At 44.7% G+C, this 24,437-nt stretch overlaps 1 long non-coding RNA gene across 1 annotated transcript; it reads left to right on the top strand.

The window, feature by feature from the left end:
* The first annotated feature begins 11,470 nt into the window (after nucleotides 1-11,470).
* Nucleotides 11,471-23,259, top strand: LOC113927831. Its single transcript, XR_003521752.1, has 3 exons — nucleotides 11,471-11,608; nucleotides 18,041-18,142; nucleotides 22,985-23,259. It is a non-coding gene; the product is annotated as an uncharacterized LOC113927831 (long non-coding RNA).
* The last annotated feature ends 1,178 nt before the right edge of the window (nucleotides 23,260-24,437 follow it).

Here is a 24,437-nt window from a genome sequence, read left to right as displayed (position 1 = left end):
CCCCCTTTCTCAGGTACTAGAGCTGAGGTACCAAGAGTTTCCCACTTTACACTGGAAAATAAGGAGAATAATTTTTAAATGGCTATCTGCTATTAATACTTGTTATTAACAGGTGATACTAAGTGATTTATATGGATTATCTCCTTTAATCCTTAAAAAATAACCTCTGTGGCAAATACTATCTTCATCCCATGTTCAAGATGAGGAAACTAAGGTGTATGAGGTTCATCCATTTGTCCAGCGCCGTTCCTTTAGCAAGAACTGTAGCTCAACCTTCAAACTAGCTTCCTTTGGTTCTAAAGCACGTGCTCTAATCACAACCCTGTTCTAGTGCCTACGTCAGCTGATTCCCAGTCTAGACGCCTATTCAGTAAATGATTAGAGGCAACAAAGTAGAAAAGATAAGAGCACAGATCCTGGACCTTAGCCACATGTAAACTTAGAAAATTGGGTCAATTGCTTAATTTCTATGTGCCTCAGTTTCTCATCTAGAAATTGGAGCTAAAAATATGACCCATTCAAGAGGGTTACAATGGGGATTATATGGGATGATATTGGTATTATGTACGTGGAACACAATAACCAATCATTGTTAGCCATTTTACTGTTATTTAACTGAATAAGCGTTGTTGTTGAGAGTAGAGAGTAGACACGTCTTCTGTCCAGTGAGGACTGGACCAGGGAAAGGTGTTCTTTGACATGGAACCTTCGAGTGAGGTTGGTGATCAACATCTTGGTGCATAATCTAGGTCCAAAGAAATGTCCACTCTCCTGCAAAGGGTATGCAAGGGCCATCGCCATGGTAAAGGGCCTTCACCTGTCTGTTATATAGTGTCATCTTTCAGCTCTAAACTCCCTTCTACAATTTGCACAGGAAGACTGGGGTCAGAACTTGGCCAACTCTGTTTGTCCTCTGCCAGATGCCTCCCTGTTAGGCTCCAGCAGTTGGTGGCACTGGATGAAGGCTGGAAGACCATAGGAGAAGGACTTTCTATTCCTGTCTGCATCCCCCCAGGGACAGCCCTTCATCCCGGCACCAGCAGGTCGATCCTGGATGCAGGTGGCTCCAATTACAGGCTTCCGCTCACTGCCCCAGAACCTGGCTCCCAGGACCGTCACCCCTCCTCTGAGTGCCTACACCTGCCGGGAAGCACCCTCCCCAGAGACCTCAGTCCCTGCTCCCTGCTTCTGCTGTACCAGCTCCTGCCAGGCAATGTCCCTTCCTCAGAAGTCTGTCACTTCTATGGGTCCCCATCCAGGCTTCCAGATCCTGGGGACCCCAACAGTTCAGCTTGTTCTCCCAGCCCTAGGGCTTCCACCTGCTTCCTGCAGAGACTCCGTGTTAATACTGTGTTACATCTGTGTTCTCTTCTCGCTTTTTCTGCCTCATCAACAGCTGTTTGATCAATTCCTTCGAGTAAATTCTCTCTATTAAAATAACTTGTGTGGATTCTGTTTCCTGACTAGATCCTGAATAATAATAATACACTCACACACACAACATACTTAGGTACAAACACTGCTCCTGGACATTTGTGTAGATATATGCTTTCTAGATGCAAACTCATAGCATTTCCCTCAACTTGTTACAGCCCTGCACCTGCTCCTTTGGCCCTTGTTGACACTCTGTCCTTTCCAGATTCTAAAATACTTCGTAAAGAACAAAGTGACAGAGTTCTAGATGATGCAGAGATCTTTTCCCTCTTATAAACATAAGCATCTGTTCGACGCTTCTATAGTCAAAAACTTATAGGCCAACTCTTTTTAACATCAGGCACTCGTGTTGGTAACATTTTTTTTTTAAGATTTTATTTATTTGACAGAGAGAGACAGCAAAAGAGGGAACACAAGCAGCGGGAGTGGGAGAGGGAGAAGCAGGCTTCCCGCAGAGCAGGGAGCCCAGTGTGGGGCTCGATCCCAGGACCCGGGATCATGACCTGAGCCAAAGGCAGCCACTTAACAGCTGAACCACCCAGGTGCCCCTGATGGTAACATTTGTTAATGACTTACTGGCTCAAGTGGGAAATGTTAAACAATTCAATGATAGAAAAAAATCCCTACTGAAACTGTCAATGAGTTTCTTCGTTTAACCAACATACAAGCATTTTCCAGTCGCTGCCCAACACTCTTCTAGATCCTTCTGATCCATGAAATAAGACAAACAAAGTCACAGCCCTTGCGGGGGAAAGGACAGGGGAATGAGGGATGGGGAAATGATGTGTGCATAGACCTGTGGCAGGGAAGACAGGTATGGGGGGCGACTTCAGACAGGTAGAATAGAGGCTCCATGTGAGCGCTCTGGAGTCTAACCATCTGGTTTCAAATCCTGCCTTGGCCACTTACTGGCCAAATGACCTTGGGAAAGTTCCTAAACTTGTCTGTGCCTTCTGTTCCCTTTTTACAAAATGGGGATGATAATAAAGACCTTCTTCAAACGGTTGCTAGGAAAATTTAAAAAGAGAACAAATAGCGCTTGCCACAGTGTGGGCTAACTATTATTACTATCAACGTAAGTGGTAGCTATTGTTGCTAAAAACACCATCAGTACAGGCATGCTCGGACGGCTCATTTGCCCTGGAAATCTGACTCATTAATCTGCCAGGGGACCCCAGAAGGGCCAAAGGCACTACCTGTTCCACCTGCCTGCTTCCCTTCCTCCATGATAGGGTTGTTTATCGGAGTTAAGACATTTCCCTAATACGTGTGTTAAATCACCATTTGGTCATTTGGTATCTAAATAATTCATTATGCAACAGTTTGCGGAAGAAATGAGAATTTTTATAGTGCATAGGAGCTTCTGCCTGGCCCTGGTGAAAGGTCAAAGCGTCCGAATAGCAGAAGGAACACAGAAAGGGGGGGCGAAGCGGCACTAGAAATGATTTTCTCCCACATGGCAGGGCCAGCCCCATGGATGTAGCCTGGGCTGCCATAGCATTTCACACAAGACTTATGAATCACACTGAGTACCTTCTTTGGGTCATTTACTTCCCTCTATCAATTACTAGCTGAGCCAGACACAGTCAGAATTTCAACCAAATCGCTTTCTCCGCCCCTCACCCACTGCAAAATCCTCATTGGCATCGTTATCAGGGACTGCTAGAGCTCCAGCCTTCCAGGGAGGGAGACAAAAAAAATGCCCACATCTTGAAAATAACCTTCCCAATTACATGTTTTCTCCATCCTGATGAGCCTGGCAGAATCATGAACCCCATCTCTGGATCTCAGAAACAGTCTCATCAGAGCCAGAGACGGGCAGTAGCTCTCCTCGTCGTCGGCTTAGCGTCCCTAGCTTGCTGCTGAGCACTGCTTCTTGGGGTCTTTATCATCTTAATTGCATCTTGCATGCCCACCTTTTCTGCTCCAGGAGCTCCAAGTATTAATCACCTCCCAAGTCACTTTGGGTAATGCTGAGTGCTTTATCTTTTGCTCTGCCACCAACACAGGGACATGGGAGGTCGCAGGCAGGCAAATGGCTTCCTCTTCAATCACAGCCTCCCTGAAGTCCTAACCACTCATGACCCTGGAGCAAAACTTCTGGCCCTTTCCTCTGGGTAGCCATTCTTCACTCTAGTGAGTTGCCTCCAAGGCCAAATTCATCAACGTCCATTGTAAAAATGACCAACCTGGCTGATGCTTTGTTAACCCTTTGCAGGCACCATCCACAGAAATGAATGAAAGCATCTATGGGCCAGTAGTTTCAAAAAGCATGAGTAGCATTAGCATTGCCTGGCTCTTGGAAATGCATGACTGTCAGCCCCAGTGCTGGTTTCTCCTGCTAAAGCAAGCTCTTTGAGGGGAGGGAGCACGTTTGTACACCAGCGTATAGCCAAATGTTTGGCATTTAATAAGTGAGTGAATCAAGGATGAATAAATGTGTTCAAAAATTCCACAGGCATTTGGCAGAGTTGTGTCTTGGAGCCCCTCCAGTTACCACATCTTCCCCTTACCCACCCCAAACACCCCTTATTTGTTTGTGTACCTCTGAAATCTCTGTAAAGAATTGACTCAGACTTTCCTTTTTCAAAGATGCATTAAAAATCTGTCCTCCGATAGATGTATCTTAAAGCTCATTGTTTTAGTGTGTGGTGCACAATATCTAAGTGGGAGGTGTCATAAAACCATTTTCTTTAAAATGTTCCTGCATTTCTCCTTCTGCAAGAGCAACAGATCTTCTCCCTCAATCATTGTCCCTCAGTAGACGGATTGGAAAGCTCAGGCTTAGGTCTCCTTAGTGAGGTGGTGTTAGCATAAAACAAATACAAGTGTGTGAAGATTTTATCGCCAATTCTGAAACCGTCCTCATAGACCAAGCAGTAGTGTCTAAGGACTGTGGAGGAAAAAGCCTCAGGGATGGGGATGTGCCCATAAACGGCCTCACTATGGACACATATGCTGCTCACACTCTCTAACACACTTTCAGGAACTTTGCCTAAGATGCTCTGTGGGTAGAATTCTTAGATGGTGTCCACGATCCCACTGTCCCCTCGTGTACACACACACCTTCTCCCAGTCATTTCACCAAACACTAATCTAAGTGCTTCTGTGAAGGGATTTTGCAGATGTAATTAAGGTCCCAAATCAGGTGACCCTAAGAAAGGGAGAGGGAGATTATTGTCAGGGGGCCTGAGCTTCTCAGGTAACCCTTAAAAGCGACAGGACTATCCTTGGCAAGAGAGATTTCAATCGTGAAGGACATCCTCCACCACTGCCTTTGAAGTTGGAGAAGGTCACAGAATAAAGAATACCAGTGGCCACCAGCTGAGAGGCAGCAAGGACACAGGACCTGGGTTCTATAGCTACAAGGAACTAAATTCTGCCAACAACCTGAATGAGCGTTGGAAGCAGACTCTTCCTTAGTCGAGCCTCCTGATGAGACCACAGCCTAGCCGGCACCTTGATTTCAGCCTTGTGAAGCCCTGAGCAGAGAACCCAAATACGTTGCACCCAAATTTCTGACCTACAGACTGTGAATTAATAAATGGGGGTTGTTTTGAGCTGCTAAATGTGTGGTATATTAACAGACAATAGCAAGAAACTAACACAGATGCTAATAGATAATGCCCCCTCCTTTATCCTAAAAGGTAAGTCTGCCCTACCCTACCACATAGATAGCTGATGTATACCCCATGCCTACCTCTCACACCCACTGCCATGTTTAGCCTTGCCAGAGAAGGCTCCAGAAATATAAAAATTCCCCCATTATAACAGAGGGCAAACATATGTGTGAGGCCAGGCTGCTCTGGGACAGAGAGTGTCACACCCACATTACCTGCCTTGCGCCTGAGTGTGGATATCATGTGCTTTTTGCAAAGAATTATTTTTATGTCTCACATTACCTAGCACATTACCTCTCACCCTCACTCCAAAGCCATTCTCAACTCAGGGCCCTGAAATATCACAGATGATGCCAACTGACTTGTGATTTCCATGACCCTCCAGTCGTCTGCTTTGTTTTATTGGCCGTAATAGATGTCCTGACTATGCTACACCACAAAATCAAGACAGGCCCTATTCTTCAAATTTCCTCACATGCATGCTGATGGAGAGTCATTTATGGTCTCTCTGGCTGGACTCTTTGTAAACCACAAAGCTGAGTTTATAGGCTAAATGTTCCCCAGGAATATCCAGCTCAAGCTGAGCAATTTCCCTGCAGGGGCAATTAGAGGGAAAGTGAGGGTGGTGTCTTTTTTTTTTTTTTTTTAACTTCCTGGTCTTGGCAGTTAACATTTAATGTAATACAAAGCCATGAGTCACTGGGGGAGGCTCTCCCACAGTACTCATTAGCTTATTAAAATGAACACACTGTTCTGGTTCATCTAAATTATAGAATGATGACAAAAATAACAATAATAATAAATCATATATCCATTTCATCCCCTCTTCTGTAATATTTCAGCTTGCCCTTCCCCAATCCTATTGAAGAGGGATGACGACTTGTAACCAAAAGGAAAACCTGCCACCCCCACCTAAGGAATGCCATTCTCTCAGCACAGGATGGCTCCCACCTAGGATGCTCTGCCTTGTACCTAAGGGAGCAGGAAAGGATGAGCATTCCCCTCTGCATGCCCTGATCAAGCACCTGGCCTCTGTTTTTTTCATTTTTTCTTTTTTTTTTTAACTGAAGTATAGTTGACACACAATGCTACATTATTTTCAAGTGTGCCACATAGTAATTCAACTTCTCTATACATTATGCCACCCTCACAAGTGTAGCTCCCATCTGTCCCCATACAACACTCTTACAATACCATTGACTGTATTCTCTACTCTGTGCCTGTCATCCTGACATTCATTCCATACCTGAAGCCTGTACGCCCCACTCCCCTCACCCTCCTTCCCTCTGGCAACCATCAGTTTATTCTCTGCATTTATGAGGCTGAGTCTGCCTTTTGTTTGTTTGTTTTATTTTTTAGATTCCTTATATAAATGAAATCACATGGTATTTGTTTTTCTTGGACTTATTTCACTTAGCATAATTCCTTCAAGGTCCATCCATGTTGTCTCAAACGGCAAGATCTCATTCTCTTGTATGGCTTAGTAATATTCCATTGAATATATACAACACCTTCTTTATCCATCTATCTATCAAAGGACACTTTGTTACTTACATTGGCCTCTACTTTTGAAAAGCAATAGCCTACTAAGTAGTTCACAAATTTTACTCCATGCTGGAATCCACCAGTAATCTTTAAATAATACTGACACCGGGCTCCCACCCAAGTGTCGGAGGAGATAATCAAGAAGGCATGACCACAAGTTGACCCTGGAGCTGGAACTGGGCAATCAGATGCTCTGTACCCCTCCCCCGTCCTTGCAATGGTACACTATGCCTACTCTTCCCACATGGGCGTTGTTCCAAGGACATAGCCTTGAGAGATTAAGGTGTTGCTGAGACCATCTGGATGGTATATGTGACCGAACCCAGTTAAGACCTGTTTATAAACTTTAAGATTCAGAAGGTGGGTGTGGAGACCTACTCATCCTGTGGCCACCCAAGACAAACCTCACATGTAAGTTTCCTTGCTTATTAAACCTGCCACCTACCAATCTGGAGTGGCCCACCTCTTTCTGCGGTTTCTCCCTGGCCTCTGAGTAAGGGGCTGGTACACCTGAAAACTCCCAAGTAGGCTTTGAACAAACACCAAGACACTCTGATTTCATTGGTCTGAGTGTAACCCAGGAAGAGGGAGTTTTCAAAGCTCCCAGGTGATTCCAATGTGCAGCCAAATGGAACCACTGGGCTGGTAATTAAATAGCATTCATGTCAAGGCTTTACCACTTAGAGGTGGAAAACTGTGAGAAAGTCACTTATTCTTTCTATATCTCAGTTTCCTAACCTATAAAATGGGTATAATATTGGCACCTACCTCATAAGTACTACTAAATGAAAGAATGCATGCCCATGGTTTGCCACGGTGCCAAGCACTACTAAGTAGGCAGTGTGTGTTAGTTATTGACATTCTAATTATTGTCATCATTGTGATTTCTCTTGGCTTCTGTGGAGATCATGGAACCAAAGAATCTTATGTTGGCAGAGACTTGAGGGGTCATCTATGTTTGGAAACTACTTTTCAAAAATCCCTGGCAAAAATCCCTGGCAAATGATCCAGTTTCAACTCTTGAGCACATTCTCCACCCAATGGAAATTGCCCTGATATTTAAAATTCCCACATAGATGATCGGAAAGCATTGTCAGGGGGATAGACAAAGTAGGTAGCATACTAAAACTCCAATTAATTCAACAAGCATGTACTGAACATCCACTCCAGGCCAGGTACTTAGTCGAGCCTCCTGATGAGACCACAGCCTGGCCGGCACCTTGATTTCAGCCTTGTGAAGCCCTGAGCTTCAGGGCTAGGAATACTATGTGAGAGGCATAAACTCACAGTCCACTTAGTACAAACTCCGTGCTCTTGGTCACCCTAGAGCCAGTTAAAGCTGAGAAGCCCAGTTGATCCACTTGTAAATTGGTTCTTTTGCTGGGGTTTTTCTGGAGCTTGGAACCCTCCGAGCCCATCTGCTGTCTGGGCCTCCCCTTCCCCATTCCCCACCTCCCACCCCTGCCTTTGGATCCATTTCTTCTCATTGCTTTCCCCTGCCCTGTACCTCTCTTTCCTTTGTCCTCAGATCAACTGTGCCATTCAAAGATCCCAACTCTTGTGCCTTTCCCAATATTCCTCCTCTGCCTTTCCTCCATTAGGGTACTATCTATCCATACATCTTGTTAATCCTGACCACGCAACACATACCTGCCTCTTTCAAAACAACTTTTCTGAATGTCTGTCTAGGAATTTACTCCCTTATAAATTAATAATCAACATTTGAGAGAGTTCACTATAATTCTACCATTCTATTTTTCTCTTCCTCTTCCCAATAAAATGCCCCAAAGCACTTGTCTATACTTGTATCCCCACTTACTTTATTCCTCTCCTTCTAAACCCCCCACAATCAAGCTTCCACCCCTACCATACCATTGAACTCCCACTCATAGTGCTACTAAGGAACCCCTGCAATATTGGCATTCAGTTCTGAAGCTAACCACATAGAGTTAGTGCAGACCCCACAAGTTAGGAGCTTAGTCCTCCACAAGACTGCTGCAAAGTTCCAGGGTCTCCAGGACCCCTTTCTGACCAACTAGCTACCAATTCAGGGGTTCTCACAGTACTCAGTTTTGATGATTCACTAGGACTCACAGAACTCTAGAAAGCACTATGCTTATGATTCCAGTTTTATTATAAAGGATACAAATCAGAACAAGCCAAATGAAACACATAGAGCCAAGACTGGGAGGATCCTGAAAGCAAGCTTGTGAGCCCTCTCCTATAGAATCAAGGCATATCACCCTCCCAGCACATCAATGTGTTTACCAACCAGGAAATTCTGCTGAGCCTCACGAGTAGGCACGGTTGATTCAATCAGTGGCCACATGATTGAACTCAATCTCCAACTGCTCTCCACAACCCAAGGTGAGGAGATCAGGCTGGTACCATGTGACTCAAAGCCCCAATCTCTGATCACATGATCAATCTTCCTGGCATGGCCAGCCCCCACCTGAGTTATGCCATTAGTGTAAGTTATCTAGGAGACCACCATGAATAACAAAGACATCCTTGGCAGTTGGACAATTCCAAAGGTTTAGTCTCCCTGCGGGGAACCCAAGACAAAGACAAGCCAAATTCCTTGTCATACAACAACCCCCATGATGAAGATCCAAAGATCAATGTACTTCTCAGCAGCCTTGGACAGTTAGGCACTTCCTTTTCTTGAACGTTTCCTGACTGATCTCTCCTAGCTCGTTGGACTTCAGATGTTGAGAAGGATGAGTCACTAGGCATTTCATAAGTGCCACTCCTAGCCAGGCAGGTAGCTCTATATTCAGACTTACTGGGAAGAGGTAAGGAAATCTAATTACTGACCCTGACCTGGGGAAGCAGAGCTTTCTTTTCCCAAGTCACTCAAATTTTTCTGAAGCATGACTTAAGAATTAGTTATTCAACAGGTGGATTTTCCTCTCCTGGGGTCAATTACATCCTCATTAGAACAATGGTTCACAGTCTTGACCATAAATTAGCGTAACCTGGAGAGCTTCTTCAACAATACTAACGCCAGAGCTCCCCCCTCTCCTGACACTCTGCTTCTGTCCACTGAAACTGGGGCCCAGGTGACGCAAGGTTTTCAAAGCTCCCCAGATGAGTCTAAAGTGCATCGATAGTTGCGAACCATACGCTTGAGTCTCTCTCCTGGTTAAACATCTTCTGCAGGTTGTTTGGGAGGAGGCAGGTCTCCACCGCCCATCCTTCCATTTATTGAGTGCTTGTTATGGGGCACACTGAGGACTTTCATTCAGTTGTTTGCCTTAACTTGTCACCAACCCTGTGGGGTAGATGCTATTTGATCTCTGTTTTGTAAATGAGAAAATTGAAGTATACAAATGTTAAACAGTTGCCCAAGTGTGCAGAGTTAAAATACACAGAGCTGGATTCAAAGTCCAACCTGGTCACCCAAACCCATGCTGTCACCCATGATTGTAGTGCCTTCTCTATCACTGGGTAACCCTCTGGCTACTAAAATGATGCCCAGTTGTCCAATTCTCATCCCTTTCACAGAAGAGGCAAAAGCAAGGACAGAAGATAAATGTACCTTCACAGCTAGACTTGGGAAGTCTGACAGAAAGTTCTAGAGTCTTAGTGCTAGTGAAGACTGTCAAGGAGACCCAGTTCAACCACTTCATTTTATAGCTGAGGAAGCACAAATCCAGAAAGATCAAATGATTTCCAAAGTACATACGCAGGTTGACCTCAGAGCCCCATCTCCCAATTCCAAGTCAGATGACTTTTCCCTGCATGCGTTAATTTCCTATTGATCAGCTAGTTGAGCGGAAACAAGTGGATGGGCCTGGTGAACTCACAGTTTGTTAATGGGAGCATTATAAGGTGGGAGCACAGAGCAGGAGGAGCTTGCTTACAGCTGGTGAGGTTGGAGAAGACGTCATGGAGGAAGACACTTCCAATGGGAGCCAAAATCAGGCTTTCAACCTGCTGAGAAAGAACATTCCACGGGGAAGGAAGAGTGTCAGCGACGGCAGGAAGAGGGGAGATATGTTCTGGGAATGGAGGGTGGTCTGCATCCTCTTGAGAAGAAACCAGAGACAAGACGAGGAAGACAAGCCAGGACACCATCCAAGGGTGCTGCCCTCTAATCGAAAGGCAGTAGGACCATGGCCACTGTGTTCAGGGATGAATGACAGCTTCAGAAGCAACAGGGCACAGATGGAGGTGGACAAAAAGGTAGTGGGGAAGGGGAGGGAGTAGGGAAGTGGGGGCAAAAAGCCACAATGGGGAAGTGTCTGAGAATACGGGAAAGGGACAGATGGGAGGGATGGACACCACCCCCAGGGGCTGCTGGAACTTCCTTACATGGGGCCTCACCCCGTAAAACAGAAGCTAGAGAAAAAAGTAAGGGTGGGTGATAAGACCCTTCTTCTGGTCGCCCCACTAAAAATCTACTTTCCTAGAGACGAACCATGAGAGACGATGGACTCTGAAAAACAGGGTTCTAGAGGGGAGGAGGTGGGAGGATGGGTTAGCCTGGTGATGGGTATTAAAGAGGACGCGTTCTGCATGGAGCACGGGGTGTTATGCACAAACAATGAATCATGGAACACTACATCAAGAACTAATGATGTAATGTATGGTGACTAACATAACAATAAAATTAAAAAAAATTCTACTTTCCCAGGTGAGAGCTCAGTGGGAGAGGAAAGTGCTGGGAGCCTGAGAGGCAGGTTCAGAGGCTGTGGGGTAGGAGGTGAGGGGCAGCGTTGGGGTTGGGGGGCAGGGAAAGACCCCCAGAGAGGAAAGGGGGGCAGGGGCAGAAGGGCCCAAACGAAAGCCTCCATTTTCTGCCCTTTGTCCTGCTTGGGTAGGTAACGAAATGGTCTCCGTGGGGATAGGAAGTGACAATGAACAAAGTTCTGGGGGGAACGTCATGGACGCAGGCCTATGGACTCTAACCCTCTCGAAGGCAGCATATTCCCCGCCCTCAGCTGAGCTCCCGGAAGGAGACCGAATTCCATTCAGGTGGTTCCACGGCAGAGACTTTAAGAAAGGTATGGGCAGAGCTAAAGAAACCATTTTCCAGGGATGCCTGGGTGGCTCAGTGGGTTAAGCATCTGCCTTCGGCTCAGGTCATGATCCCAGAGTCCTGGGATTGAGCCCCCATTCGGGCTCCCCGCTGAGCGGGGAGTCTGCTTCTCCCTCTCCCTTTGCCTCCCCCCTGCTTGTGCTCTCTCTCGCTATCTCTGTCAATGTCTCTATCAGATAAATCTTAAAAAAAAAAAAAAAAAAGAAAAGAAAAGAAACCATTTTCAGGGACAACACAACCCGGGTGGCCTGAGGAGAGGGCTGTAGTCACAGAGGATGGTCGTGTCCTCAGCACCGAGCGGGTGCAAGCATGCTGACTTCTCTCTTCTCCCACCGCCGGGCCCCTGCACGGTTCCCATCAGCAGAGCACGGCGGGAGGCGGCAGACAAGGCCGCCCAGGTGATGCAGTTCTCAGTTCTCCGGGATGGGCCTTCCCAGGCCCCGAGCGAGCAGAGAAGGCCAGAGAGCGGGTGTGGGAACAGGCAAATGGAGAAGAGGTAGCACCCCCAGCAAGCCGAAGACCCTGGCTGTGAGCCGCGTGGAGCCCGCGGCTGTGCGACAGGTGCCTGGCCGAACTTTCGGGGGACGGTGTGAGTGGGGAGGACAGAGCTACGGACTCGGACAGCCTTGCTGCTACCCCTCACGGGTGCCCCCCAGCGTCTGACGAGCGTCATTTTGGGAATCTCGGGGTGGGTGCTGTGTTTCGTAAAACCTACGAGCAGATGAGCGCGCACCTTTCGCGCGATGGCAAACCTTGCCCTGCTGGGCTCATGTTTCCCGGACGCTAAAATGGGTTATGCAGTCTGTCGAAGTATTTTTGTCCTTTCTGAGTCTGAGAAGAAGCTTCGGAGATGTGGTTTGGCAGCTGAACTGTTGAAATTCCCGGTTATTTGGTTTTTTGAAGGTAAGGGGGAAAATTATCGGATGGCTCCTAAGGCCTGTTAGCATGCGCCATGCCAGAAAGTTCAAAAATGTGTAGCTTTTGGAGCGGGAGGCAGGACACGCAGGGAATAACTTCTGACCAAAATGTAAAGTCACATAAGATTAGAAAAGACACAGATGAGGGGCAAAGCTGTGATTTATTTACATAATGACAAGAGCCAGAGTGTTCCTTGCACAGCCCGGCTCACCTTCCACTGCACCCACTGTCCAGCTCCAGGAGATCAGTACCCTCCTGACCGCCTCTGACCCTCAGCAGGCCCGACCACACCGCCCCTCCCTCCCCCGGGCCTGCTAGCCTCTCATCCTTGTTGGACAGGGTGCTGAGACTCCCATCAAATCCAAATTGCATTGTCAGTTTAAAAATAGCTTTTCTTGAAGGGAAAAAGGCACCACCGCATCATATGTGCACATTGATTTTCAGAAACATAACATTAGAAAAAAATCTTCCATCAAGCTTCAAATCTTCCAACTTCCAGGGTGCCACCTAGAAGTTGTTTTCTTGATTACAGTAATTCTCACGAAATTGCCAAAGAGTCGGAGTTGGCCTGGGGAAGGAGTCTGCTAACCTGAAGGACTCTGCCATTTGTGGAATAGGGGAAAGGAGATACCTTTGATCCAGGAAAACTGTCTTCAGCCCATTTGGCAACCTGTTTCTGAATCTTACTGCTTCCAGACTTTCATGCCAAGACTTCAAAGGGCTTTACTGAGTCACTAGTTGTATTCCAAGAATACCAGCTAAAGAATCGGTAGAAAGGGCAGGCATCAAATCTTTTTTTTCTGTTCAGCTATAGCGAGGCCTCCCAAAGTCACCTAATTATCAAAAGTACCTGCAGGTTTTTGTGAAGTGATAGGCGGACCATGAGGTAGAAGTCCCTTTTAACATACAATAAAAAGGTATACCCCACTACCTCAAAACCAAGATGAAAGCTTTCATGGGGCCATTGCTAAGGAGGAGAGGAGTATCCAACACAGGACAGAAGATTAGGGGATCTGCTTTGTCAAGAAGGCCAGGGAAGTATTGACCTTGGATCTGAAGGATAACTAGAAGTCAATTAGGCAAATAGCGTGGGGAAAGTATGTGCAAAGGCCCTGTGGTAGAAAGAACCATCTGTGGGCAAGTAGGAGAGATTAAAAGAAGTTAGTGTCACTGGGACAGAGAAAGTTGGGAGGTAGGGAGCTTCGAGGCCAAGAAGGTCTCAAGGTCCATGCAGAACCTTGCAGCCAATATTCAGGAGTTGTCCTCTGGTTTGCTTGCTTCTTTGTTTTCTATCATTCAAGCAATTAGGGTTGGGGGTGAGATCCTGAAAAGCAGGAGAACAGCATTAACAGGCTTGCCTTTCAAGACAGTATCTCTGGCTATAGTATAGAGAATGGAACATGGGGGCAAGATTGTTGTAGAAGACAAGTGAAGAGACCCTAGCAATAGTCCAGGTGAGAGATGATGGGAGTTTAAACCATAATGGCCAGATTTGAGAGAGATTTAGAAGGAAAAAATCATTGGACCTGGTGACAAATTGGAAATGGGAAGGAAGAGAGAGTTAGTTATGAAGGATGGTACCTAACATTTCTAGCTTGTGTAACTGGTAGAGCCATTCACCAAGATGGCAAATATTGGAAAAGGACCAGGTTGGGGGGTGGGGAGAGGTGGTAAAGGGTGATGAGTTTGGGTTGGGGCATATTGTGTTCAGTTGCCTTTGAGAAAAAAGAGAATATGCAGCAGGAAGTTGGGCAAGCAGGTCAGAGGACAGATGAGGATTAGAGGTGGAAATCTGAGCCTCTCGTTGGTTTTCTCTGGCTCCACAATAAATTACCACAAACTGGGTGCCTTCACATGACAGTTTATTCTCACAGTTCTGGAGGCTGGAAGTCCAAAATCAAGCTGTTGATATAATGATGCTCACTCCAAAAGCTCTAGAAGGGAATACTTCCTTGCTTCTTCCAGCTTCTGGATGCAGAATCCAATCTCTGCATCCATTATCATGCTGTCTTCTCTGGGTCTTCTCTCCTCTCCTCTTCTAAGAACATTTGCCATCAGATTTAGAGCCTACTCAAATCCAGGATGATCTCACCTCTAGATCCTTAACGTAAATACATCTGCAAAGACTCTTTTTTTCAAATAAGTTCCCATTCACAGGTTCCAGGGGACCTATCTTTGCCCACCATTCAACTCACTGCATCCTCCCATTCCCATTTCCTGAAGCACCCTTTCCTCTTACCTGAAAGTCTTCAAACTCAAAACCGAAGTGCCGACAATCCTATCCTTGCCCCTTAACACCCAGCCCTGGTCTTCCACAGCCAGGTCATAACAGCCCCGACTTTGACGTAAAGCTGGGTGTCCTTCTCCCTGCACCCGCTGAGCCCCCAGCCAGACTTCTTTTTTCCAGACCCCAGGTCTCACTGCAGCAGGGAAATAATTTTTCTTTGCTGGATGCATTTCCCCCAAAGACTCATTGCTAAACTGCATCACTAAGTGCTATCAACTTCTTTGTTCAGGACTTTGGGCATCTCTTAGGATAAGTGATATTTTATCGGCGTGGGGGAGAAGAGGGTAACGGACCGCAGTTTAAATACACTGTAGTTTTCAAGTTCCAGGTGAACTTGAAAAAATGTCCATTTCCACACCAGGGACCCTGTTAAGGCTTCCTGTATCAACTCCTGCATGAGAATTAGAACGCACGAGAACTGATTGATAATTGGTGCCTCTAACCATGGGGACAGACTCCGGGCTACATTAACACGTCTATGGGGTGGGCGAGGAGTCTTGCGGGCTACTCTCCCCTGAGAGCACAGAGGAATGATGCACTGGGTTCCAAGTAATTTTCACATGAATAATTAAAGACATTTTTATGGGCTTCATGACTCAAGAACTGTATCTTTTCAAAATGATCAAGAACAAAAAGTGGCACTCCATTTAACTGCTACAATAAAGTGCTGTTTTAAAAATACCAGCTGGAATCTCTCTCCTCCCAAGAGCTCCTAATAGTCTATGTGTTTAACTTCATGAGACTTCAGAAGAGCACTTTCAGATATCATTTCCTCATGCGTTTGGGGAAACTGAAGCACAGAGATGCTAAATGAGTGCTATGCCATGTCTTGGCCACCTGTGGGGGCAATTTATCCATTCTCACCATCACAAAAGACACATAAGACTTAAAATTGTCCTTCAGGGGCACCTGGGTGGCTTAGTCCGTTAAGCTTCTGCCTTTGGCTCAGGTCATGATCCCTGAGTCCTGGGACTGAGCCCCGTGTCGGGCTCCTGGCTCAGCGGGGAGTCTGCTTCTCCCTCTCCCCCCCGCTCATGCTCTCTTTCTCTCTCAAATAAATAAATAAATAAAATCTTTAAAAAAAAAAAAACTGTCCTTCAGAAGTTAGCCTGTAGCTGAGCAAGAAATAGGACGTAAGCCTCGTTTTCTGGGTTCTATGTTTTGTCTTGTAAATCAGTCCGTCCCAAATCAGGCAGGGGCTAAAACAGCTTGTTAGACTTTCACCCTCTGTTCTACCTCAGATCCACTGAATCAGAATCTCCAGAGTGAGAGTAGGGTGTTGGCCGCACCCCCCTCACCTTCTCTGATGCTCCGTCATATTTGGGACCCCCACTTATGGGCCCCCCGGGGAGCTTTGCTTGGCTGTCCTTAAGCACTGGTTCCTGACCTTCCAGTAGCACCAGACGCTATCTGAACACACTTGGTTTTGGGTATCCACATCTGGGTTTATGTTGCACTCTGACAGATGAAACTGTACAAACAAACTGTCCCTCTGAAGGCTTCCCGAGTCACAAAAATGGACGGGGAATGTCTTTAAACCCAGGGCGAGCCTCGGGCAAACTAATGAAGTTCATTCTTTGTGTGTCCCAGCCTCCAGTTAGTATAGGGAATAAAGCATGGAATTGGACAGCAAGATGAACTTGGCCAAGCCTTTAACCTCTCCTTGGGTCTGAGCCTCAATTTCCCCATCTGTACCAAAGATACAGAAGGGGAGCAGGAACAGTGATATAAAAGGAGGGTTACTAAAAATAAAAAACAAATAATATATATAAAATGCCTGGCATGGTATTTAAGAAATGCCAATTTTCTTCTCTCTAGAAGGTCCTCGTTTCTATTACACAAATTCTGGGACTCCTTGTTCCTTCTTTCTGTTATAACAAGAGCATGGCCAATCATTCTGTGAGTGTTCTTACTCTAATATTTAAGTTAGAGTTTGCACTTTAAAATCTTAACTCCCTGACTTTGCCGGGTTGGCTGAGGAGAACCATTAGCCATTAGTTCCTGGTCAGATAAACAGCTCTTGGTGGCTACTCGCCTAATTCTTATCCAGCAGAATTACCCAGGTGAGAAGATGTTTGCAAATCAACTCTGTGATTTGGAGTGTCCATCTGGAGCTTGTCTGAAATCCTTGTTCATTGCTTTTATGCATCCATGGCATTTCCCAGCCAATAATCATGAGGCTTCTTGCTATATTCAGGTTTGTGGCTCATTTGAGAGTTCTCCTGCCCCAAAGCCCCAGAATGAATTTTGCATACTCCACAGACATCTCTATTTTGCAGCAGATGATCTCAAACATAACCTCCACATTTGGTGAGATAACATCTCAACAGGCAGAAATACGATTTTATTTATTTGTATGAAGTAGAAGTCTTGTCCTCCCCATTGCCAAAATTCAAAGATTAGGAAACTATAGAGTGACCAAACCATCCCAGTTTGCCCAGAACTGAGGTGTTCGTGGACCTGGGAATTTCAGTTGTACCCCAAGGAACATCCCAGATGAATCAGGACACACTGGCCACAGTAGCAGGGAAGGGACAGAGTGCAATAGAAGACCTTCCCGCACTCTTTCAACAGCACTGACTGGTCTGGTCATCCACTGCTCAGCTGTGGGTAAAGCTGACCCAGGTAAGACATGCTCCTTTAGCACTGTCTCATGTACAACTCCATACTTCCTGCGGCACTCCAAAGTTTAGAGATAGCCAGGCTCTTTGAACACTAAAAAAAATGTTGGGGAATGGCAGACAGAGCAACTGGGACTTCCTGCTTCTAGAACAGCGGGAATTTGCTCAGAATTATCTTTCAGTCATATATGATGCTCAGGACCAGTCTTGCAGCAGAGAAAGGGAGTGGGGATAGACTCTGCCCCTTACTAGCAGTGTGGCCTTGGGCAAGTCTTAAAGTTTGTTTGTTGTTTGTTTGCTTGTCAATTTCCCCACCTGTGCATCAGGGATAATATCTCCTTCAAAAAACAGTGGTAAGAATGCTGGCGGTAATGAGCATTCACTTAAAAGACACAGATTTCACTCCTATTCTTCTCCCCATCCCCATGCTGTGATGAGATGTACATTTAGGGATGGCATGACGACCCCTCTAAACATTCCCTCATGAGTTTAGAGTCTAATTCTCACTGTTAGGATTGCAGAACATCAGTTGGATTTTTTTTTTTTTTCACATTGTTTTCCTCTTCTCTAGAATGAATGTCACTAATGATCCATGATCCTGTAAATTCTAAAAATCCAGATTCTCCAATCTAGCCACTTGACAGATAAGGAAACCAAGGCTCAGGGTGGACAGGTGAGTGACATGCCCACTAGACAGCAGATCTAAAATCCAGGCTTCTGACTTCCAGTCTTCGGATCCGGCCGCTTCTCTGTCACGTGTCTCCTAGCCTTTTCCTCAAGGATGCAGTCTCTGACAGAGTGAGAAAGAATCCAAGCCTTAAGAAGACGCTAGCAAGAGCTGGTTTTGCTAGAAGGACACAGGAAGAACATTTAAGTATCAAATGCTTCTGGGAGGCCACTAGAGGGGAACAAGAAGACAGCAGGGTTTAGAAGCACTAACCAGAAAGAAGACAGCAAATGTTACGCAACTAGTTGTTTTCAGGGTGACCCCGATCAAGAGACCATGCTTGACACTTGACGATAGTGACCTAAACTTGGTTACCTTTTTTAAGGGGTACAGTTCCAGTTACTGTGATGCTTACTAAAAAATGGGGCTCCCTGACCTGAAAATGTAGAAACAGAAGCCCCCCTAATAAAATGGGGTGCTGATGCCAGGCTTTCCAAGTTATCAGATGAGCATCTTTTGTATCTAGGACACAGGTAATAGCAGGTTCACCCGGTTTCATTATATCTGTAATTCTGCAGTGCTTTTCGCTCACACCTCGGGGCTGCCTCTAAATTTCACCTTGTGCCTTAGGACGGCTCGCTCCTTGAATGAATCATGCTGCTAATGTGAAATCACTTTGTAAGCTGGGAAGGAACTGAATGCGTAATCAAAAAGCTGTACCCAATTTGCTCAGCCCAAGAATCTGACAGTTCGAATCGTAGAAAGTACTTCTTGCCAAGAATGGATGGTGAATTAGAATAAAATCTGTTACTGCAACTCCTGAGCAGCTCTGACCACTGCCCTGTTACCCCATCATTTTGCCCAGGAGGGAACTATGGGAATGGTTTCAAGTTGCTTTAACTGTGTTTTTTCCCCCTAAACTGTAGATAAGAATCAGGATTCAAAGCGAATTCCCTTCTTACTAATCTGTGAAGAAAAATGAGCCTGTTTATCAAGTTCTCAGGAAGTTGGAGATTTTGCTAGATTTAGTAATACCCTCTGACAAAGACAAAGTATTCCTGAAAATAATAGAAGCAATACAGAATGTGATACTCTAAAAAGTGTGTTCAATTATGCATTAGATTAGAATCGAAAACAAATTATAGATGAAATTGCACATAACAAAAGAGATTTCTACACTCTATCCCTGGCCGACTTATTAAGAACCATACTCAATGAGTCAGAAGTCCCGTATACCAAAAGAAGTATTATGTGATCCCTTGAAGTTTGTCAAAATGGATTTAACATGTAGTAGGAAAATAATAATAGCAGTTATGTAAATGCTTATCTTCTGCCAAGGGGGAAGCCAATCACTTCCATGCATCTTATAGTTGATACAAAAATAAACATTCAATAAACATTGGGTACCATCATAATTATCACATATAACCAGTACAAACCTATACCTTTACTGTTCCCATTTTATAGATAAGCAGACTGAGGTCCCACGACATTAGGTAGTGTGCCCAAACTCTCAAAGCTGTATGTGTTGGACCTGGGGTATCAGCAAATATCTGTCTGACCCAGGAGGCCATGCTTTGGACTACTATGCTCTAGTACCTCCCTGCTGTCCATGTTACCCTTGTTCACAGCCTCCATCCATTTGGCAAAATCAGTTATGCAACTAATGGTAAGAATCATATGGATGGATTATGTATGTGAATTTTTAGCCTTATGCATGGTTAAGAGTATGGGCTTTGGAACCAGCTCTACTACTTATCAGTTGTGTGACCTTCCACAAGTTACTTAACCTCATTATTACTAAATGAACCTACTGCCTTAAATGCAAATAGCCTCTCAATGACATACTTGCCTATACAATATTTGTTAAAAGTATAGTAATGTCTTAGGATGATTTTTCCAACTTAGGAAGACACCCTCATCCTAGCCAATAGCCATAGATTCTAGGAGACTGAGCTTGCCCCAGCCCTGTGCATGATGGTTTGAGAGAGTACCTTCAGCCACAGGAATAGAGACTCTATTTTTGAAGCAATTTTTCCCCTTGGGATTTGTGGACACCGATGATCACACATTGTGCGAAGATGACTAACATGACCAGAGTTATTTTCGCATGGACCAGGTGTGAAACATTCATTTCAGTCATGGGCACAGCTGGCTCAGTCAGCTTCTAGTTAGAGGAGGCTCCCCACGCAGGCTCTCCTGCCAGAAAACATGAGCACCATGTCTGTCATTCCACCATTACATCTCTCCAGTTCCCAAAGGCCCTTTCTCCTGAAGAAGCCACTAATAGGATTTGAATATGCCTGGAAGTTTCCATGGTTTATCAAAACCCACCTTGATGGACTCTTCCGTTGACACCTGTACAAGCATCCAGATGAAAAGTGAGATACTCCTAGGAACTGGACCCAGGAGGGTGAGGGAGCAGGCCAACCTTTGGGATGCTGTCCTTTTGTGGGTATCCAAGCTCCTCAAGGCATTAACAGTATGTCTTGCCTATAAAGAGACATTCAATAAGATGGTGCTTTTACCTACAAGATTCTACCGAAAAACTCGAATCTGTAAATCCCACGGTCTTTACATGTCCTCACCAAGGACCCCAGGAATAGTCCGAGGCTTTCCAGAACAAATGAAGGGCCTGATAATTAAATCATGTGTGTCATTAAGCCATTAGTGATTCATACATTTAAGTCTAATTAAAAATGGGCTACTCTGCCTAATAATTGTCACAAAGAGAAAGCTGCTCAGTAATTCCAAACATTTAACCTCCATCCAGCAGGAAACGCAGCTCTTACCAAAATCCAGGCCACTGGGGACTTTCTCATTAAACAGAAGTCCCTCTCAGGCAGGTTGAACTGTCCTGTTAAGGATGCTACCTTCAAATGCTAGACGCTGATGTTATTCAGTTATCTCTAAGATGAGGAGGTAAGAGGAAAAGTGAAGTTAGAACATTTGACCATAGAAGAAATTCTCTCTCCACTTCTTGGTAGTTCGAATGAAAAACTATTCTTACCCAATGAAAAGACGTTCAAGATTCATGCTTCAATGTTAATTCTAAAAAACAAAACTATGTTTTCTTCTTGTGTGTTGTATTTTGCCTTTTTTTTAACCCTCCAAAGTATGTTTGTTTGTTTTAAAATACAAAGTGTTATAATTAGTTTACACACACGCACACGCACACACACACGCACGTATTGCCTTTTGGGCTTTCTTTTGTTTTTGATTCATTGAAGAAGAAACTGACTACAAAATTATCATGCTGATACCTTTATAAATCCTTGCTCAGTCTGCTGGAAAATCACGGCTGGATATTTCAGGCCTGTCCTTCCTGTTCAGTTTTCTAGTTAGGGAGATACAATGATAGTAATCGTTCATAAAGGCAGACGGCAGAGAGGAATACTGTTGTAATTCTTTCTTTCCTCTCCTATCCTAATATAAAATCCAGGAACTATATTAGCCCTGGACCAAGGACCCAACTTTTGTCAGAGCCCTAAGAGCTCTGCCCCCTTCTCCTTACCGGGGACCCCAGCAGGGGGAGGATACAGTTGGTTCAGAGGTCCCAGATGCACCCAGAAGCCCCCTCTCCTGGCAAGAGAGGAAGCAGGTTTGGTGAGATATGAGCTGCGGTTTGGCCTTTGAATCCCCATTCTGCCCTAAGTAGCTGCTGGGATTTGGGAATGTTCCCCAGCCTCTTGAGCATCATTTCCTCATTTACAGAGTATGGTTCAAAGTAAGTACATCATAGATTTGTAATGACGATTGAACGAGACCACATTTGGAAGTGAATGACAGAAGATACTTAACCAATGTTAATTTCCTGCCTCTGATCTGACGATTGATTATGAGTTTCTAACTCCTTCTATAAGCCATTCTCCTTTTCAGGATTTTAATCTAGTCTTATCTTTGGCAGCTCTCCCCAAAGGAGTTATGATTTATGAAGGGTCAGGACAGAATGCTAATTTAAAAACTGCTAGCAAGACTGCCTTTAGGAACACACAGAGATCAATAAATATTTGATGTATACTGGGTTGAATAGGGGTCCTCTACTAAGATATGTGCATACCCTAATCTCAAGAACCTCTGAATGTGACCTTATTTGGAAGAGAAGTCTTTGCAGGTGGAATGAAATTAAGGATCTTGAAATGAAGAGATTTCCCCCATTTCACCCTGGATTATCCAGGCAGGGCCTAAATGCAGTGATGTGTCCTTATAAGAATGAGTGATAGGCAGATAACATGGAAGAGGAGCAGGCAATGTGACCATGGAGGCAGAGACTGGAGTGCTGTGGCCACAAGTCAAGGAATGGTGACAATCACCAGAACCTAGAAGAGGCAAAGGACAGATTCTCCCCTAAGGTTCTCAGAGGGAGCACAGTTCTGTTGCATTTGGAACTTCCAGCCTCCATATTGAAAGAATAAAAATCTGTTGTTTGAAGTCACCAAATTTGTGGGGCCTTGGTACAGAACCCCAGGAACCTTCTACAAGGTGCTATTCTTATTATTAATAAATATAGATTTCCTTTCTCTTGATTTTGTTGTAAAAACCTAAAACTGCTCTGAAAATAAAATTTTACATATATATACACACATATATCTATACACACATATGTGTATATACCTATGTATATATGTATGTATATAGGTGTATGTGTACATATGAAGAAAGAGAAGGGGATTGGTTTTAACCATTTAAACCATTACATTTTAGTCTTGATACAGAGAGGGTAGAAAAGCCCCTACTCTTGGCATTTTTGCAACAAGGTTTGTACTAAAACAGTGGCAGTCAAGGGTGGGTGGAAGAGTTTCTCAGCATGTTAAAATCATATTAAGTCATCTGCTTTGAATCACCAAGGTGTCCCCTGAGTACTATGGAGAAATAAGAAGAGAAACCACATTTAAAGAACGTTTGCCTTTACACTCTTGCATGTCAATGTTGATGGTGTTGGGAGGCTGTGAACACCAATACAGTCTGCATTATTACCAGAGAGGGACTTGCCATCGCTAACCCCATTGTTTGACCAGCCCAGGTCTGGTCAACAAGGACGATGAAGACACCTGATGACTCCATCACCTTTCTTGCATCACTTGCAATGCTGATAACCCTCAACATTTAAATACCCAAATAAAGTGTTGGCACCTTCAGAATATTGTGTTCTTTTCCTGAGTATGCAATGAGCTAAGGTTCTCTCAAAGGTATAGATATGTGCTTAGGAAGAAAAGTTTATAAGATTCTCTTCTTAACTCTAATAACTGAAAATTAGCTCTCTCATAATTCCCTTTTTTTCCCAGGGGTGTAGTAAAACTGGAAGATCAGAGCACATCAAGAACAAAATATCCAAATTGAATGTAAACATGTATTAAAGGTGCTTTGAAACTTGGGGCAGCAGTGGGGTACCTGTGGGATCTGTGCTTTTATTGAGATTGGAGTTTGAGGTGATTGTTCATTCTCAGTTCAAATGAGGTTAACGGGCTTTCAAATTATCACTGGTTGGGGGAGGAGGTGAGGGGGCTGCACCAGCGTCTTTTATGTGATGAGTATGACTTCCTTGGCTTGTTTTGCAATTCCTTTAGTAAGTCATGAGCTATTTTACTTAAGTCATACTCTCTCCTTTGGCTCATTTTTTCCCACTTATTTGGTACATGCTATTTTTCTCTTCCACAAGAGTCAAGAAAGCATCAGATAGAACTTTTACCTATTTTTGACTATTCAGGGGGAAAAAAATGTATAGAGACATTCCCTGCTTTTAAGTACAAGCTACCCCTGGAGACTCAGTGGCCCATTATGAGACAGAATACAAACTGCACATATTCCTGTACCTTTATTCCCAGCACCACAGTAGATACTCAACACATATTAACTGGCTCCTGAAGGAATATGTTTAAATGAACATGTTGAGCATCATAAGTGAAAAGGCATCACATGAGTAAGTCATGAAGCAAAGAGTAAGTTTTACTAGGCAGCATGAAAAGAGGACCAAAAAGTGATCAGTATTATATAAGCACCTACTATGTGTCAAGCACTTTTTAGGTACCGGGAATGCAGTGAGCAACACAAAGCCCCCTCCCCTGTTGGACCGCCATTCTAGCCAGGGAAAAAGACAATGAACAAATATGGGGCACCTGGCTGGCTCAGTCAGCCTTCGCCTTCAGCTCAGGTCATGATCTCAGGATCCTGGGTTGGAGTCCCGCATCGGTCTCCATGCTCAGCGGGGAGTCTGCTTCTCCCTCTCCCTCTGCCTCTGCCCCTCTGTCCACTCATGTTTTCTTTCAAATAAAATCTTTAAGAAAAAGAAAAGTTTAAGGTA

Source organism: Zalophus californianus, chromosome 7, assembly GCF_009762305.2.
Source record: "Zalophus californianus isolate mZalCal1 chromosome 7, mZalCal1.pri.v2, whole genome shotgun sequence".
Taxonomy (NCBI): Eukaryota; Metazoa; Chordata; class Mammalia; order Carnivora; family Otariidae; genus Zalophus; species Zalophus californianus.
This window is presented reverse-complemented; position numbering and strand designations above follow the sequence as displayed.